The sequence below is a fragment of the Podarcis cretensis genome (genome assembly GCF_951804945.1).
Source record: "Podarcis cretensis genome assembly, chromosome: 7".
Classification (NCBI taxonomy): domain Eukaryota; kingdom Metazoa; phylum Chordata; class Lepidosauria; order Squamata; family Lacertidae; genus Podarcis; species Podarcis cretensis.
Window position 1 is genome coordinate 32770018 of NC_137176.1, and position 19421 is coordinate 32789438.

At 43.7% G+C, this 19421-nt stretch overlaps 1 long non-coding RNA gene across 2 annotated transcripts; it reads left to right on the forward strand.

Moving 5' to 3' along the window:
- Positions 1 to 774: 774 nt before the first annotated feature.
- Positions 775 to 11377, forward strand: LOC307221039. Of its 2 annotated transcripts, none has more exons than XR_013841296.1 (3): positions 775 to 878; positions 10524 to 10711; positions 10967 to 11377. It is a non-coding gene; the product is annotated as an uncharacterized lncRNA (long non-coding RNA). The 2 variants fall into 2 exon arrangements; XR_013841297.1 differs by lacking the exon at positions 775 to 878 and adding an exon at positions 10029 to 10141.
- Positions 11378 to 19421: the final 8044 nt, after the last annotated feature.

The following is a 19421-nucleotide window of genomic DNA, read 5'->3' on the forward strand; positions in this document are numbered from 1 at the left end:
GAAATGGCAATAGTCATGATGGCATGTCATTTTTTAATTTTTTATATATATATTTTTAAATTATATATATTTTTCTTCTTTCTTCTTTTAATTGTGTCCCCCTTTCCAAATGTGGTTGGTTCTGATATTTGCCATGCCCTGGAAAGACCCCTTCAGATGTTCTTCAGAGGGTCAGCCTTACCTGGTCAACATCAGCTCTCAGTATAGTCAGAAGATAAGTTTGCTATGCAAAACCATGGGAATGTCACCTCAGGGTCTTTGTTAGGTGCTCTTTTCACAGGACAGTTGTATCTCTTCTATACAAGTATGTTTATTAATTAAGCTGTGTTTTTCAGAAGGATATGCTACATATAGGTCCTTTTTATCCCATGGCTTTTTTCAGTTGATGAATTTTGCAGGGGTGTGTGTGTGTTTTCCAGAGGGTTTCCCCTCAAGGAGCTGCATATCAGCTCCACATTATACACCAGGTTTCTGCCCTAGGAGTGAGGTACAACAGAATAATTCGGAACGTGGAACCAAAGGCAGTGTTTTACACAAGTTTCTGCTGTGTTATCCTATGCCGAATTCAAGTGGAATGGATTCTGGAAGTGTTAAATGTAAGTAAATCTCTTACTGAATAGCCTGGAGGAGGGAGGGAGGGAGGGGAGAGAGAGGGGGAAAAAAAACCCATTTGTTTGTGTCCTATTTATTCTCTAATTTTGCTTCAGGAACTGGCCAGCATCTTGTGCTCTTGTGTTTTTGTTTTCAAACTTCCCACGGATGCCTGTCATTGTCAGGTGCTGGTTACTCAGAGGAAGAAGACAGTCACTTGAGATCATTACAGCAAGCAGATCCCTAATTTCATTCTCACACACCAATGGAGTTCTGGGCAACAAAAGGTATCAGTTAAAAGTTCTTTTAGTGTAAAATTTGGAAGAGATTAAAAGAGGGCAAAAGTTGAAATGAGAGCGAACCCACTGCCAAACAAGCGAAGAATCTTGGCGAAAAGGCAGAAAGGAGGAGGGGAAGCCATTGGTTTAAAAAGACAAGTAACCATGGCAAGACAGGAACTCCATGCTAGAATCTGGGTAACAAGTATGGAGCCACACAGAGCAGCAATTGTTTATTCAAGACATGAGGATACAGTTGTCTCCAATGAGTGTTCTCACAGATCACCCCCCCAAAAAAAACCCCTTGAGTACATTTTTTAAAGACCATCCAGCACTTCTCCACAACCCATTTGGGGCTGGACAAAAGGGAGAGAAAGTACAAAGTTTATTCTCTGTGTTCCTTGTGCCTTGAAGACAGCTTTCCAGAAAGGGAGGAGGAACTCTCACACCAGCTGTTAAGCAGGGCATCAGGCTCTTCTGCTGCATCTATCAAAGGATGCTGTCATGCTGGTTGTGGAGACACTTGAGGCACTGACTGGTCCATCCCCTGGGCTCAAAGGAACCGGAAGCAGAGGGCAAGATGGAGAGGGAGAGAGGGTTTTGATTTGCTTTGGAAACGGCTTTTCTGCCACAGTCATCCTTTAGAAAGAAAACAATGGATTGCAGCAGCTAACAGCTGTGGGAATTATGAGGTTAGGCAGGGAATAAAAATAATGACAAATCCCAAGCAAAGTAATAACTCACTAAAGAGGGTTCTGCAAATATCAGCAACCCACACCCACACACCTGCACGCATTGTACACCTGTTGTCCTACATGCGCAATGAAAGCTCTCTTTGTTCTTGTGTAAATGAAGGAGCATTTTCGTGTACAGGAACCCTGACCAAAAGCTATTGACAACACTTGGCATAAGGAGGATTCCCATCAGGTGCCTTAAAATAAAGTGCAGAAGGGAATATTTACTGTCTAATGAAATGTAACTGAAGGAAAGAAAAGGGGTAGATCTACTTACTTAGTTAAAATGAGTCGCTTGGGGTCCATTCCTAAGCCTGGATATTTTCTGATCTCTTAGACATACGGTTATATCTAGAGTGAAAATTTTGAACCATGGACATTCTCCTCTTCTCTGTATTCAGAAGAATGCTGCTTCTGATACTGCATTGCACAGGCTAATGAAACCATTCCACTCCCTGCCCTCACCTACTTTCTCAACATCACACATAATTTGATGTCCCGCCCCTTATTCACTTTCCCCGCTACATTAAAAGGCCCCCAATTCCTCACAGAGGAGTTGTGCTAGCCCCGTGATCATTTTTGTTGGCTTTTCCTGAACCTTTTGGGGCTTGAAGATTTCATGTACAACCTCCCCGTAGCCAAACACTGGTAATCGCCCCTCATGCAAGTGCTGATGGAAGCTGTGCATTATTACACTCGTCCCTTGCCGTTTAGGATGGTGACCTTAGTTTCTTCTCCCTGCTCTGCCAAGAAATATCGCTGAATTTATTGGACATTTACTGCCCAGTCTAAAGCACTGGAACACGCAGCGTGCACACAGAGTTCTATGCGAGCAAGAACATCAATAGCGTTGACAGGGCTGTGTGTACGCAGAGCTGTGATGGTGATATACACCTCAGGAGTGGGCTCTACTTGCACAGAATTCTGTGCATAGGCTGGAAATCCCATGTATTCCCCAGGGTATTATTTTAACTGCATCTCTTCTTCACGGACGACTGAGCCAGTAAGATTTTGCTACATTATATATATATATATTTAAAGCATGAAAACTCTCTTTGTAAAAAATGACGCTCTGGCACTCTCCCTCTTCTTCTCTTCCCTTTGCTGAGTTAGCCAAGATGTGAGACTAAGAAAGAGATTTGCATGCAACAGCCCGAAGTGAGTTGCCTTTCCCACTGATTTCCCTTCTTGCAAACAATCCCTGGTGAGCTGACAGCATAAAATGGGAATTTATGATTCCTCATCTGTTTTCTATTTCCATTTTTGCCCAGTTCTCATGGTAACTTTTCCTCTTGAATTGCCCTCTGTGTTTTAGAGAGGCCTTTCTTATCCTCAGCCATAGCGTCACTGTGCAGACCGTTGTAAAGGGAATCACAATAAGGAGAAAGGACACACATTTTGGTTTATATGGGAAGCGATGCAAGAGCCTTCCATGGAGCATTTTGTTTGTATTTGTGGAGAAGAGGAGAACAGCTGCAGGAGAAGATGACAAATTTTTATCTTAGGCATATGGACAAAGTAATAATTATGATTCATCTGGAAATTAGAATCTGCAAGAAAGAGCAAAATAGGAAGGGAAAAGATCGTGTGGGGATTTATTTTATTTTTTGCAAGAGATGTCATGTAGATATTTATTCCTCTCTTTCTTCAATGTTTGCTGAGTTTCAGGTACATCCATTAATGAATTGCATATGACTCTTTAAAAAACAATTTTAACAAAACATTATCTTTCTCTATTGGATAGATCTTTGGATGATTTGCATTTTATGGAAAAAGAACAGTTGCAACAGTTCTGAGATCTTTCAATTTTAAAATGTTGTTAATATAGATGATGAATAAGTTCACAGATTTCAGGAAAGAAATGTAAAAGCATACCTTATGCACAAAGTAATTATTGACAGAGTTGTGTCATATAGGTGGATAGGAAGGGAAAACCCACACATCCAACTTCTTCCAAAACCCTTTTAAAAACCTTCTTTTTTGTAAATAGAGGTTTCTACTGGCTTTGCTGAAGCTGAGCAATTATCTTAGCATGAAGTTCTCATTAATTTTGCTAAATCCAAATATTTTTGCAAGAGGGCTTGTCTCAGAGCTTTAATTCACCCTTTCTAATAATAAGCAGTGATGTGTTTTTGCTGCATGTGAGCCACCTGAGGCTAGAGAAAGCTTTGACATTGCTGCCCCTGCTAGGAGGAAGTGGGGAACCGTGGGCTGATCTGGTGGTTTTTCTGAAGACTTCCTGCTTCGGCATACAGCTGAACCTATTCCTGTGGAAAGATCTGGCACATACATTACCCCAAATTTCATCTTACCAGCTGAGCTACCCTAAATAAGTCATTCTTTTGTATATTTTTAAAAAATGCCTATTGCACAACACCTACAGTATAATGTTGCATTTTCTCATATATTTAATCCAGTGGTCTTTGGTGTTTAGCACTTGCTCAGTTACATAAAACTAGATTTTTACGTCAAGACCTTTTCCGTTGGCTAAGATGCATTTATTACCTCCCCAACCCACAATTTCTGTAAGAGAGGGCTAAAGAAGCCATGTTCCTCCAAATGTTGCTGGCTTGCATCTTTCATTATAGGTACCCCTGACCATTAGGTCCAGTCGCGGATGACTCTGAGGTGGCGGCCGAGGGAGCCAGCATTTGTCCACAGACAGTTTTTCCGGGTCATGTGGCCAGCATGACTAAGCCGCTTCTGGTGAACCAGAGCAGTGCACGGAAACACCATTTACCTTCCCGCCAGAGCGGGAAGGTATTTATCTATTTATCTACTTGCACTTTGATGTGCTTTTGAACTGCTAGGTGGTCAGGAGCTGGGACCGAACAACGGGAGCTTACCCTGTCATGGGGATTCGAACCACTGACCTTCTGATTGGCAAGCCCTAGGCTCTGTGGTTTAGACCACAGCGCCACCCTCTTCCCGCATCTTTCATTACCCTTATTTATTTATTTTGTTAGTTTTATCAATAATTACAGCCAACCGCAAATGTTCTGAGTTTAAACAGAGCACAATAGTTGTTGGTTTATTTATTTTTAAATGAAGTCAGTTATGTCAATTCAGGTTACATTATGAAACTCCCGCTATTATTGACCATTGGCTATGCTGGCTGGGACCAGTGGAGTCCAGTAACACCTGCAGGGCCACAGTGGTGAGGAACCTCAAGCTTGTTCTGTTCTGGCCACTCACATTCCACTCATTTCAATGAGGCCAACAACTCACGTGCTGCACATGTTGGGCTCCCCAGTAAAGACACTGAAGGTAAATGGGACAACTTCTGCAGGCAAATGAGCTCCACGAACACATCGGTCCTCTTCACCTTCATCCAACTGAAGGATTGATTCGCACACATTTTGTTTAATATTCTAACTTTCAATCTTGCAGAGAAAACATTTTTAAAAATAATTCTGGCTGGCTTCTTCCTAACCTGATGCCAAAAGGATTAATGACTGGCAAATGTACCCTTGCCAAGAAAATATGCATTTACAGAATCTTTACAAAAATATCGTATTCATGTTGCAGTTATTTATTTCCGCTGGCAACCAGGAGAACATCTGCCAGGGTCCAAATGAAGGCCAGAACATTTGCTTGTCCGTTGACATTAGTAGAGTTTGAATTGTTTTTGTTTCTTCTTTTTTTAGTATTCGTTTGTACATGATGCTTCCAGTATTGATCCTGGAGGAAAGGGGCAGATGCTAGGAAATGTCAAACTCTACCGAATCATTCTAAAAATTGAAATGTTGAGCCATTTCCCGAAATGTGATATGCAGGAAGTGAGCTGGCATAGGGGTGTGTGGTGGGCTTTTGACTTAAAGTCAAGGATCAGCTTAGTCATACCCATGTCGTAGTTCTATCTCAGTATTTGTTCCCTCTTGCATAGGAACAATAGAGAGGCACATCATTATGTAATCTAATTTATATCCCTATGGAGGGGCTTATGAAGTAGGCACATTCTCAGCATGCCAGTTTGACTGCCTTGAATTAGTCTTATAGATGTCAGAGTAGTATTTTGCTTTCTGATGCCCACTAAATATGGATAAGGATCTCTGCAACACATACACATACACACAAATGAAATCTTAGTGTTTCCTTAACAATTCATTTGCAATTATTCATTTCTTACATGAATTATTTTCCCAATTGCATTTTTTTTAAAAAAAATATGCAATTATTAAATTATTCACCGCCATCGGGTTGGACCGCCATGAGAACAACATGTCCCCCAAGCTAAGTCGCTATTGGACCTTGACATTTGGAAATGCTTTCCTCTAAATTGTTAGCAAACATATTATGTGCCTGCATTCTTTAGCATTCTCCCATTAATGAGATTATAAAATGCTGCTATTCCAGCCCTTCATGTGATATTGCAGGTTTTCCTCCCTTCCTCCCCTCACCCTGGTCTATTCCAAAGTGGTGATAGCAGTAGGGGGTCCTCATTAAAATTCACTGTAATGCATGCATGTTTGCCCCCTTAGCCAATCCATAAATTACAGTACGTACGGATGGGGTGGGGGGCAGGGTGCAACAAAATTCTCTTAATGTTTTTTGCCAGCAATAATCCTGGTTCAGCATTCCGAACTGTTCATACCAGTCCAGAAGTGGTTCTATATACATCAACTGTCTCTAGAGAGATACTGCTGATTCTATTGTTAAAAGTCATGAATGATTATCAAGGAGGAAGATTTTATTTTTAGTTAAGATATCGCTTAGGTTCTACCTTGTGCCATGTCAGAATAATACTTCATATTCATTTACAGGAGCATCTGGCCAAACAATAGATTGAGCATTTGAGTCAAACAATATGTTTGCATCAGTAGATAATATAATGCATTATCACACAAGGCAGAGAGGAGCAATTTATTAGCCTAATGTAAAATACCCTTCAGCTACAGAAAAGAAAAGAGAAAAGAGAAAAGAGAAAAGAGAAAAGAGAAGAAAAGAAAAGAAAAGAAAAGAAAAGAAAAGAAAAGAAAAGAAAAGAAAAAGGCATCTTCATTTGTAGATCTGGAAGTGGCAACACCATCATTCCTTGATAAAATGCAAAGGTTTGGGTTGTGACATGGTTCCTCACTTTACCACAGCTATTCTCTCTTTATAAAACCCCTTTTTAAAAATGTGTTGTCAGTCCTCCCTAAAAAAGAAAATAGAAAAGAATGAGAAGTTCAAAGTCAATCCAAGCGCATCTCTAGTGATTCAAAAGGTGAGGTCATTGTGAGCGAAAATGTGAAGGAAAGTGTCCCGGAATGCAAGTAGGAGTGACCTTTCTTTTGCATTAAATTTGTGATTTGAATGAAAGGACTACTCAGAATGCCTTAGCAAAGACTTGGGGAAGTGGGGAGAGCAAGAGGCTGTACTGGAGAAGACATCTTTACGTGTACCTCAGGCATTCCCCCCCTCCTTCCACCCCTCCCACAGCCAATATAAGTAAAAAGGGAATAATCACACTCCTCTGACTGCATAAGAATATTCATGGTTTCTTTCCCAAACAAAAAACAAACCAACATGGAGATAGGGGGGGGGGTGTTTTTTTGGGAGGAGGCTATTGTAACATCACACACACTAGATCACTATAGTTTTTGCCTAAAGCAATTTTCATCTGAGGAACACAAGGTGTTTCTGGCTGAGGGGAAAGTGTGGTGGTGGAAATACACATGTGTGCACTCTGTACATGCTCAGAGGAGCTACTCCCACCATATTACCAGGTAGGACCTTAAGCTGGGCAGCAGCCCTGCTTCCCTTCCCCTCCAACCTCTTCTCAATCCTGCTAGCTGCTCAAGACTCACCCACCACCACTACTGGCTCCAATCTGCACTGCGGATCTTTAAGGCCCATGCCCCCCCACCTCTTGTCTCTCTGCCTCCGGCTCCCAGTGGCACCCTGGCAAATGACATCATTGGACTTCACGGCCAATCTCGGAGTTGGCTGCCATGTTGCAAGAGGCAGAGAGGCAGGATCCATGTGGATCAGATCTGAAGCACCTACCAGTCCACCACGCAGACAGCAAGTGAGCCTCAGGCCCCTGTGGCCTCCACGATCTCTGGCTGCCGCCACTCTCACTCGCTGGCAGGGCAATGCTGTGAGGCGGAACAAAGCCTTGAAATCAGGATGCCCCAGCAAAATCGGGGCAGTTGCGGAGTATGTGCCATGTGACCTCTCCTTCAAAGGAAGCCAAACTGGATAGCCCCTTGAACATCTCACTTGTATGAGAAACTGGGGAACACATAACGATACAGATATAATGCATGTTTCATTATTTGCTCAAACCCACCAGTGCTCAAAGAGTGGACATAGGTGGAGGTGCATCATCATCACCATCATTATTTTGTACCCTATCCATCTGACTGGGTTGCCCCAGTCGCTCTGAGAGGCTTCAAACATATACAGCAGAACCCTTGGGTTATGTTACCTTCAGGTAATGTAACTTTCAGGTTGCAAACGCGACAAACCCGGAAGTGTACACTTCCGGGTTTCGCCATGCACGCATGCTCAGAAGAGCTCTGCATGCTTCATACAGGTGCAGAAGAGCTCTATCATGTCGCACGCATGTACAGAAGTGGCGCCTCTAGATGCGGACTTTTCAGGGTATGTACAGACCTCCAGAAAGTATTAAGTACGTATCTGGAGGGTCCACTGTAAAAACATTAAACATTTAAAAGCTTCCCTATACAGGGTTGCCTTTAGATGTCTTCTAAAGGTTACAGAGTTGCTCATCTCCTTGATATCTGATGGGTGGGCGTTCCACAGGGTGTGCGCCATTACCGATAATGCCTTCTGCAAGCCATGCTCCCAGTGACCTCATGCGCATTGCTCCTGCTCAACTCAGGTGTCAGCTGTATTTGTTCTGTGGGAAGGGTTTGCATGAGCTGTCTACTTCTGTTTGTAGAGGGTCCAACCTGTATTCCAGGTGGAATCCCCACGCAGACCTTCAACATGCTACACAGAGGATTTGTGAGGGATGCACACAAGGACACGGGAGTCTGCATGGATGCCCTTGCTTCCCTCCACACTTTGAGCGTCCGTGCGCTCAAGCTAATGGTCAGATGGACCATTGCTAAGTTCAGATACAGGGAGGAAGCAGATAATTCCAGCTCTGCTCCCTGTGCTGCTGGCACTGGTGGACTCACAGTCCCTTTAAGTGCCTTCTGCAGGCTTGGTAGGGTGGCCTTGCACTCTGCCCACCAGACAATGGGCACCAGCTGTAATATATGAACCACAGCCAAGGCTTCAGACAACTCTCTAGTCAGCCAAATATTTGATAATCAAGCTGGGCAGCTACATAGGTTGCCTCACTATTAAGGCTGGCGCCTGGTTAAGGACATTCTAGACAATTAATCACATGCATTTTAATCAATTAATTGGCTCGATCTGCATAGGAGTGGTTCTGAAGAAAGGTGGACTGCCTTTGTATTTAGGCTGTTAACAAGCCATTACTGTTTTAAAAAAGAACAGCGACATTTGGCTAGTCTTCTGTGCCCTGAGTTTCAAGCAAACTAAATCGCTCAAATCTGTGGTGCCAAAAGTTCTTTTTTTCGGGGGGGGGGGAGATGGCACATCTTTCCAGCCTCTACAGCTGCCAATGCTACTGTGCTTCTTATCTGGGGCAATTCCTGTCCTCCCAAACTTTGCTGCTGCTGCTGCTGCTGCTGCCCTTTCTAGACAGGGCAATTCTTGTCTGCCCACCTTCCACTGCAGGAACAGGGAACCTCAGACCAGATGTCTCTCTCTCTGGCTCGCAGAACTCTCTCCCTCTCTTCTAAGGCCGCACCCTGAACAGTCTCGCCTTCATGCCTGTTTCCCCCTGGCTGGGATGTGTCTTTAATACCTCTTCCTTTCCTGCCTGGAGAACAGAGAGGGGTGTATGACAAAATTAGCCTGCAGTACCAAAGCAAAATTTACATACATTGTTTTGCCCAGTTTTGCCTGTGATCCCACCCACTACTGCCATGTGGTCCCTGGAAGACTGCCCAGGGGAGAATGCGGCCCTCGAGCTCCCCCACCCCTGCTTTCCTGGTGCCCCTTCCCAGCTGAGCAGCATCTCTAAGATCTCCAGGCTCTGGCGCATGGAACTGCACCTTAAGGCTTAGCTACCTGTTGACGTTAAAGATGCGATTAGCAATCTTGCTGCAGGTTTAAAAGAAATAAAAGGCTGTGTGGGGCTGCGTGGGTGGGTGCAGTGGCATAGCATGGGGGGGGGGGCAAGCAGGGGCTGTTGCCCCAGGTGCAAAATTGTTAGAAGCAGCAAAATTTCAACACCTGGTGCTGCCTCAATACAGCTGTACACTTCTGTTGCTGGACTTTATTGAAAATGGTTTCTCCATGTGAATCAGAAAGTGGCCTCTCCAGAGAATGGAACTACTCTTCTTTTCTTACCTCTGTGGCTGTGATCTCTTGGGTGATGTAGACGCTTTTAGGTAGTTGAATGCGCATGAGTATTCCATCCATTTCCCACCCACCTCCTCTGTGTGGCCCTGGGCACTGGCAAACCATGCAATGCCACTGGGTGGTGGTGTTATTGGCCTGTGGGGAGAGCAGGTTTAAACCTCCCCTTCTCATTGCTAATCTTAGTAAAAATCAGCCTCATATGGTGATTGGCATTAAGGAAAAAAACTCCTATTAGTAGCCTAATTATGGTGCAAGAGGACTTTTGGTCCGTCTTCCCTGCATGGTGGCAATACTGGTCCCTGTCGAAGTCTCCAATTTAAGTTTTAAAAACCTCCCATGCGACTGCTAATCACATCATCGACTTGACTTCTAGTTAAGTTTTCTACTTTGTGGGAAGAAGGTATTGTTGGCATAGTATGTAATGAATTTTAATATTTTTAACTATTGATTTTAGTGTTGATTTTTGTGCACAGGCATGGTCCTCACAATAAACGGATTTGATTTGACTTCTAGTTATGCCTTGACTTTCCAGGTAATGAATCCTTGGCTCAATCCAGAGCTGGGCTGACCCCTTGGCTGTTTCATAAAGATGTCTAATCCTGTGAACTGGATGAGAATGCTATTGTGCCTCTGAACTGGGGAAATGCTGATCCAGTGGAAAGTACGAATGAACAAACCTCTGTAACTGCTCTTGTAAAAGCCAGAAAAGAAGAAAGGAAGGTTGGCTATTGTTGTTGTTTTTTGTAAAAAAAAATGTTAGAAAACCTTTAAAATAAGTGTCAAGCTAAAACGGTGAGAGTTTGGGAATCCTTTATAGCCCTGAACAATTTCATCTGAGTGATGTTGGGGAAAACAGGACTCTTTCCTCATTCATCCTCTGCGGCGCCAGCCCTGTGTTCGAGGCAGCAGGGCAGAGATTTCAATGTCAGATGGCCTCAAAAGCAAGTAGCTTTCTTTTCTTTTCTTTTTTTCAAGGTGTCTGGATAGCTTCGGAACATCTGAAAGAATGAAAAAGAAAGACAAAAAGAAGAGAAGGTGCTTGAATTAAAGCTGCCTTCGGGCACTCGCAAGTTCTGGGTTGGTGGGTTTTACAAGACTACTTACTATGCTATTCAATTAAAAAAAAGAGCAGTTACCATAGCAACACCCACATCTAATGGCTCTTATGCTACCTCCGAGATACAAAGCACCTTCTTACAGCGATGCATTGACCAATACAACACCGTTGTGAAAAGTTTTATGCGCCTAGCAATGTTTTAAAGGCGAAAGATACATGCTCCAACAGCCAGACGTACTTATGTCCCCAGGTTGCAATATCCATTTATAACAAATTGTTTTCATTTCTTTGTTATCTATTTATTTGCCTGCCATTTTCTTTTAAATGGATTTCCTTAAAATGAGCGAGTGCAACTGTTTCTTTAAAGGTTCACTTTGGGGAGATTGATGGAAAAACCCTGGGCAGGTTTCCTCAGAAGTAACTCCCACTGTGTCCAAAGTAGGGGTTACAATGCACCCTAGGTGCCATCTGGGGGAGGGGGCAGGGATCCCCCAAAACCCACAGCAGCTGTGCCCACACGCTGCATGACATGCTCACCTTAATCGCACAGCCTGTGTGGCATATCTGTGGCATGGCGCATGCCAGCATGTCGTGCAACGTGCACGACTGATACCAGCACGTTGCATGATGTGCATGCACAGCACAAGCCCGCCGCACGCCGTGTGCGCATGATATCGGCACGTTGTGTACATGCTGACATCACTTGCGCACGTTGCATGGCACTGGTCCCCTCAATTGTGGGGGCAAGGCAGCATGCTGGCAATGTAGTAGCCACGATGGGTGTGCTCTGACTGTGGAGGCAGAGCAGTAATGTGCCTGAATAGCAGTTGCAGGAAGGGAGACTGCTCTTGCGCTCAGGTCCTGCTTGAGCGTTTCCCATAGGCAAGTGGTTAGCCACTGTGAGAACAGGATCTTGGCCTAAGATGGACCATTGGCCTGATCAGCAGACACTTCTAATGTGGCTTCCTCCCTAATGCAGCGGATGAGGTCAAGCAGTGATGCTCTCCCCGCCCCTTGCCCGATGCTCACCACATGATTGGCTGTTTATCCTGTGGCTGCTACCAGCATCACCAGTCATCAGCTCACTCAAGCACCTAGTAAGGTGAGTCTCTGCTACCCAGTGGTGGAACATATGCCCACACTGCCCAGGACAGGCGAGTTCCCGAGGGGGGCATGGCGCGGCGCGGAGGGTGCCCTCCCAGGCATGGGATAGCTGCTTGAGTGCTCCGATAGGCAGCCTGAAGCTTCCCTTCACAGTTGAGAGATCCCCGCCTCGCTCCTGCTTGCACGCAAGTAGGAGTTGGGATCACAGCTGCTCCGGCTAAGGAAGCTGGGCATGTTTAGCCTGGAGAAGAGGAGGTTAAGGGGTGATATGATAGCCATGTTCAAATATATAAAAGGATGTCACATAGAGGAGGGAGAAAGGTTGTTTTCTGCTGCTCCAGAGAAGCGGACACGGAGCAATGGATCCAAACTACAAGAAAGAAGATTCCACCTAAACATTAGGAAGAACTTCCTGACAGTAAGAGCTGTTTGACAGTGGAATTTGCTGCCAAGGAGTGTGGTGGAGTCTCCTTCTTTGGAGGTCTTTAAGCAGAGGCTTGACAACCTTATGTCAGGAGTGCTCTGATGGTGTTTCCTGCTTGGCAGGGGGTTGGACTCGATGGCCCTTGTGGTCTCTTCCAACTCTATGATTCTATGATTCTATGATAGGCAGCATGAAGCCTCCCTTCACAGCTTAGTTGCTGGGGTCAGGGAAGGTGGAGGCAGACGGAAGCTGCATCTTAGAGCCCCTGCACCACCATCATATGGGGACTTCCAGTGAGGCAAAATGGTGGGCGCCATGGCAGTGAGAAGCTCCTGAAGCCAGCCAGAGCCAACTGCGCTACCAGGCTGGCTCCGGGCTGCTGAGACTGCTGCTGCTGCTGCTGCTGCCATGTTTCCCAGGGACCTTAGATGAAATCCCGGGACATTCTGGTATGCAATTTGTCCAGGGACAGATTTGCAAATCTGGGGACTGTCCCCGGGAAATGGGGACATCTGGTAAGCCTAGGATAAGAGGGTCTTTCTTTCTTAGAATGACTCATTGCACAGGCTCCTGCTAGCACAACTATTTAGTTAAATCATCTGGCCCGTAGGAAAGGAGCCGCTTAATCCTTTCCCTGAACTGGGCCATTTGTGTACAGTTCTATCAAAAATGTTGATAATGCTCAAAACATTTGAACCTGAAAAGCCCAAACAGAAATACAAAGGGGTTGAATGGCATACTTAAAATTCAAGCGCTCGCTAAAATTATCATTTGCATTAATGTATTCTGAAATATGAATTATTAAGTGATTTGCATTGGCACAACAAAAGCCAGTTTAGAGAACCAGGTTTACCCTGAAGCATTTGCCACCGTTTCTTCCCCCTCTATTGTAAACACTGCTAAATATGTAAAGAGATTTTCCCCCTAATTGCAAAAATATGTACACAATACCTGCACAGAGAATGCTTTTTAAAAATACTTCTCAAATGATCACATTCAAGTATTTGCCTCTATTCAAATCTTTTCATGGTCTACACTTTCAACACTTTTGTATTTTGTATCCTTTCAACAACAACAAAACCCAGCCACCTCCATTTTGCCCTTTATCTCAGCAATTCCATTTTATCACCCAGTTTTTAAAAAATATGCATTGTTTAGAGGTCAAGGAAATGACCTGCTAGATGGAAGAAAGAACATTATCCCTCTCATTCTTTCTGTCTCTTTCTCTCCCTACTTTTCTTTTTCTGAGAAAGGGAGAGCAGAAAAAGAGAGAGATGGTTGGCAGTGGTCTACTCTTCAAAAGTTTACCTTCACCAGTATGTTACCTGGGCAGAAGGTAGATCAGGATCTCAGGGTGATTTTCAGCAGGTGCTCAAAACTTTTTGATTCCCATTGCTTTAACAATATCAGAAACAAAACACCCCCCCCCCAAATTAGGCTGCTGAACTGAAGAAAGCTAACTAGGAATGGTTTTCTGGGGGATAGGTCTGGGAGTTCAGCTCAGTTCCGATACTGAAAACGAAACTGTAGGTTCAGCATATACTCAGATGCACCCCTTTCCTTCATCTTAATGTTTGCATCTGGCTCTCTTTGGTCTGTGTTGGCATCTGCCAGTCTCAAGAGACAATGGAGTGCACCTCCATGGGTGAAGTCAAACCGCCAAGTTAGCAGTAGCTATGTGAACCCCCTGGGGTCCTGGGCTTCCCAGACTACAAGACACACCCCTCTCTTGGCCTCACTGTTGTGGTCCACAGGAAAACAGAGCAATACATTAGGCACCAGCTTGGCAGCAGAAGTTGCCAGAAGGAGGCCTACAAAAGGCCATCCAACCATCTTAGGGACTCTGCTCTGGATTTGTGTAAGGTTTACTTCTTAGCCTTTTCTTTTCCTGAAGATATACTACAAGGCAGTGGAGGTTTAGGATCAGATTTTTCCTTTTCCCTCATAGGCCACCATCTTCCCCTCACTTTCCTCTACAGCAGTGATGGTCAAACATGGCCCTCCAGCTGTTTTGGGACTACACTTCCCATCATCCCTGACCACTGGTCCTGTTAGCTAGGGATGATAAGAGTTGTAGTCCCAAAACAGCTGGAGGGCTAAGTTTGGTCATCACTGCTCTACAGCATGTGCAAAAACATCCTAATGGACCATTGTACCCACTATTAATGTCATCCACTCAATCTGATGGAGCCTGTCTTCACATGCAGGGGAAATCCCTAACTCACCAAGAGTTTTAGACCATCGGGTACCCTCACCTGGCTTAGCCAGCCAGTCAAAGCCATTCCCTGGATGTGGCTGCTGTCACATGCTACCAGCTTCTAGTGACCACAAGTGAGTTCTGAGTGCAGTGTGAGGCCCAAAAGTGGACAAACTACCCCAGAAGGAGCACGACGCTTCCCCCACCAGAGGAACTACCCCATACACCCTGACTCTTTTTGGTATATCTTGGGTGAAAAAGCCTGAAGTCTGTCCATCCCAGGGACAAAAGAGTGACAGAATACAGAATGCCTGTTTAGTAGTAGTAATACAGAAAAGCTTAATCATCATAGGTATGCAACAGAGCTATCCGAATCAAAATGAGATAAGGTGCCTATGGTTTGTGCAACTTGTTTACACAGTTTAGATTCAGAAGAAAAATGCATGCATTGTACAACTTCTCTATACTTCCAGGTTCAAGCATGCTGGAGGATGAAAGATGAGTTACTTTCCATTTTGGCAGCATATCTAGAAGCTGTATGCATGACTCGTGCCTTCTTTGAGGGCATTTTCTGATGGGGAATGCTACATGTCATTGCTTCCTATATTTTCCCCCACCTTGGGCCATCAAACTCCATGGCGTTTCTCCAGGGAACAGGGAACTATCTGGCCGACACAGGTAATGTAGAATACCATGAGGATACACATGATATACAGATAAATAACCACTGTCTGCAGAAAATGTGAAGCAGCTTTTGGAAGCAAGGAAAGAAAAAGGATGTCCATAGTTGTGTGATATTGAATAGGAACAGGTATTCACCAGCATTAAGACTCTTGTTCTCCATAGGTAGCACCCTATCTCTAGACCTCCTTCCCTGTAGGGGTACAGTTACTGCCAAGGTTCAAGTTCCTCTTGGGACCATCTGCTAACTCATTTGACTGTTGTGGCTTTCATTGATTTAGTTTAGGTATTTGTAGTAACCCTTACGTAGGGAGATTTCTGTTCAGTTTATGAATGTAGAAACAGGTGTTTTAAATCTTTTTTTGCTCTCGTGAGTTTATTATTATTATTACTTTACTTATTGAAAAGCATTTCTAAACTGTTTAATATTTCAAAAATCTCAAAGCAGTGTGCACTATGTGCAATATAAAAAACAGAATCCATTAAGACAAGAATATAACCTAAAACCAATAAAATGACTCTATAAAAACATATAAGAACAAATAAATTGGGGGTTCGGGGGAACCATACACATAAAACAGACTCCAATCTTATGGGTCAGGGAGTGCCTGGGCAAAAATGTAAGTCTTTACAACACTGATAGTTGCTACTTGACGTATGGCAGAGGGGAAGGCATTCCATTACTACATTTGTATTTATTTATTTTTTACAGTATTTACATTATTACAGCCCACTATTCATTGCAGGGATGCGGGTGGCACTGTGGTCTAAACCTAGACTCTTGAGCTTGCTGACCATAAGGTCAGTAGTTTGAATCATAGAAGAATCATAGAAGAATCATAGAATCATAGAGTTGGAAGAGACCACAAGGGCCATCGAGTCCAACCCCCTGCCAAGCAGGAAACACCATCAGAGCACTCCTGACATATGGTTGTCAAGCCTCTGTTTGAATCCGCCTGATGGAGTGAGTTCCTGTTGCCTTGTCCCAGCTCCTGCCAACCTAGCAGTGTGAAAGCATACCAGTGCAAGTAGATAAATAGGTACTGCTGTAGAGGGAAGGTAAATTTCTATGTGCTCTGGCTTCCATCACAGTGTTCCATTGCTCCAGAAGCAGTTTAGTCATGCATGTACACTCAGAGATGGGACAGACCAGTCTTCATTGCAGGCATGTGCAAAATGGATACAGACCAAATTTAGACTGTTCTAAATCTGCAGTGGCCCATGTAATTGGGCTTAAATCTTGCCTGTCTCCCGAAGCATAGGAAACCCTTGGATTTTCTGCCAATTGTTTCTCATCATTTACTCATACTCACTCAATCAAGGAAGATAAGAGAATGTGTCACATCAATGTCCTACCAAATACTCTTCACAAGAAGTTGAGTCGTTGATTATGCCACACCCCAAAATTCTGGATGACCTCTCCCAAAGATTTTGGGTAGATGCTAAACAGGATGGACAACAGCCTTGGACCCTGCAGAACACTACAGTGGTACCTCGGGTTAAGAACTTAATTCGTTCCAGACGTGCATTCTTAACCTGAAACTGTTCTTAAGGTACCACTTTAGCTAATGGGGCCTCCCGCTGCCGCCGCGTGATTTCTGTTCTCACCCTGAAGCAAAGTTCTTAACCCAAGGTACTATTTATGGGTTAGCGGAGTCTGTAACCTGAAGCTTCTGTAACCTGAAGCATCTGTAACCTGAGGTACCACTGTCTATTGTTCAAAGACCAAGGAGAAGAACAGTTGTCGTCTTGTGCTGGGGTAACCAATGCGAGGTCTTTAAGATGTCATTGTGAGCATAGCCAATGGCTAGGAATGATGGGATTTGTGGTCCAGCCACATCTGTAGTGCACCAAGTGGCTTAGCCCTGCCCTAGAACATCCTTATGTTTTGTTGTATTGTGAATTGTCTTGATATTGTTCTAATTAAAGGTGGTAGAGGAATGACAATAGCACTAAAAAGTCATATGGACAGAACATGCTTCATTTTATGGCAAAAGTGTGAAAATGCATATTGGTATAATTTCTGTGCAATGTCTCAGGACCCTCACGCATAAAGACCCAGGTTCTAAACTGTAAGATTGACAGCGTCCTATCATTGCTAGTGCATCGGCACATCGTTGTGAAGCAGTTCCGGTGCTGAAAAGCACAAATTATTACTTCAGGGTCCACATAACCACACAGTGTCTTTGAAGAAAAATCGCCCTCTCTACACAAAACAGGTAGGGAACAAAACAAAACACTGAAAGATTGTTTGCAGGACAATGTGAGGGGAAACAGCCTTTGATTTCAGTATTACAATTATCCATTCAAAAAATCATGTGTGCCTAGAGTAATTAGGGCCTGTTCTCACAGCTCTTGCCAGCAGGGATGCCACATGCTGTGATGGTTGTGTGAAAGCCAACTCTGGATTAGCTGTTTGTGCACTCCATAGAAGTGCTCAAATGCTCTTCTTGCAGCTGTGTCCAAGCTGATCTGCCAAAGAGGATCATGAAAAGGGGCCCTTCGGACTCAGTGTCTTAAAAATTTGCTATTTTCATTTTGCTACGTGAACTGATCCTCAGACTCTTAATTGACGTTTTCTGCTGAATTCAACAGCACAGAAAAGGCTGGAAAAATCAACTCAGAACTAATGGATCTCAGCCTGACTACAGAACACCAGGAGATTGAAACAGCACAGATTGCACAAAAGGATTTCATTTCCTGTGTTGTGCCTTTTAGGGTCATAAGCTACCTTTTACAGGGAGTCCTCACAACCTGGTGCCAAACTGAACCATTCATTATCTGCTAAATAGCTTGGGTGTGTATGTGTTAAAAAAAATAAACCCAAGCACTGGGAAATTTGAATTGACTAGTCTGTTCAAAACTATTTTGGCTTCCATTCATGATCTCTCAGACTTTTCACCGGAGCAACATCCTCCAAATTTCCAAATGTCACTTGAGGTGAAGTTCAGTGACATTCTAGAGCAAAGGACTAGAGAAAAGGACTAGCTTTTGATGCCTGCAGACACTTTTGCAAACCTGACAAATGGTTGTTGGCACTACACTAGGTAAAGTAAAGGTAAAGGTACCCCTGCCCGTACGGGCCAGTCTTGACAGACTCTGGGGTTGTGCGCCCATCTCACTTAAGAGGCCGGGGGCCAGCGCTGTCCGGAGACACTTCCGGGTCACGTGGCCAGCGTGACATCGCTGCTCTGGCCAGAGCCAGAGCCAGAGCCGCACACGGAAACGCACTACACTACAACCCATTATATTGGCCGGGTCATTCCATATCAAGTGATCCAACTTTTTTACCTCAAGTCATCCAATTTTCTTAATATTTTGTACACTTGTACAAAACTACCGGTAAGTTTATATCTGAAATTTTAATTTTTTTATCTCATCCTGTTTGTGTGTTATGAGGGTTTGAAATTTCAAAAAATTGTCAGTTTTGGCCTTGACGGACTACACAAAAACCTTAAAAGCTCGGCCCAGAACTAAGATACGTCAAAACTAAAAACACCACCCTCTTCAGAACTTCATGGGCTTTAATATGATATGTCATATGATGGATTTACTTTAGATTTCAAATTTAAGTTACAAAATTGATTTTTTTAAAAGTGATTAAAAAAATATGATGAAATATTTCCAAAAGAATTGTATTGATTATTTAATATTTCTAAGAGCTACCTGCAAAATTTCATCTTGGGATCTCAATGGGATCATATTTTTACAAAACATTTTGTGGCTTCTATTTAGGATAAGTGGGTCTTCTTGGAGTAAAATATAACAGAATAAACAAGACTTCAAACTGTAATATCAGTTACTTCAGGCATTTCTTTAAAAAGTTATTCAATTAAAAGGTGTCTGAAAAGCTGGTCAGGCTTTTGTTATAAACGTGTTCCAAAGCCGAGTGCTAGCTTGCTATTTCATGATAGAATTAGGCAAGATTAAATGGATAGGAAACAACCCTTTAGTTCTTCGAGGATTG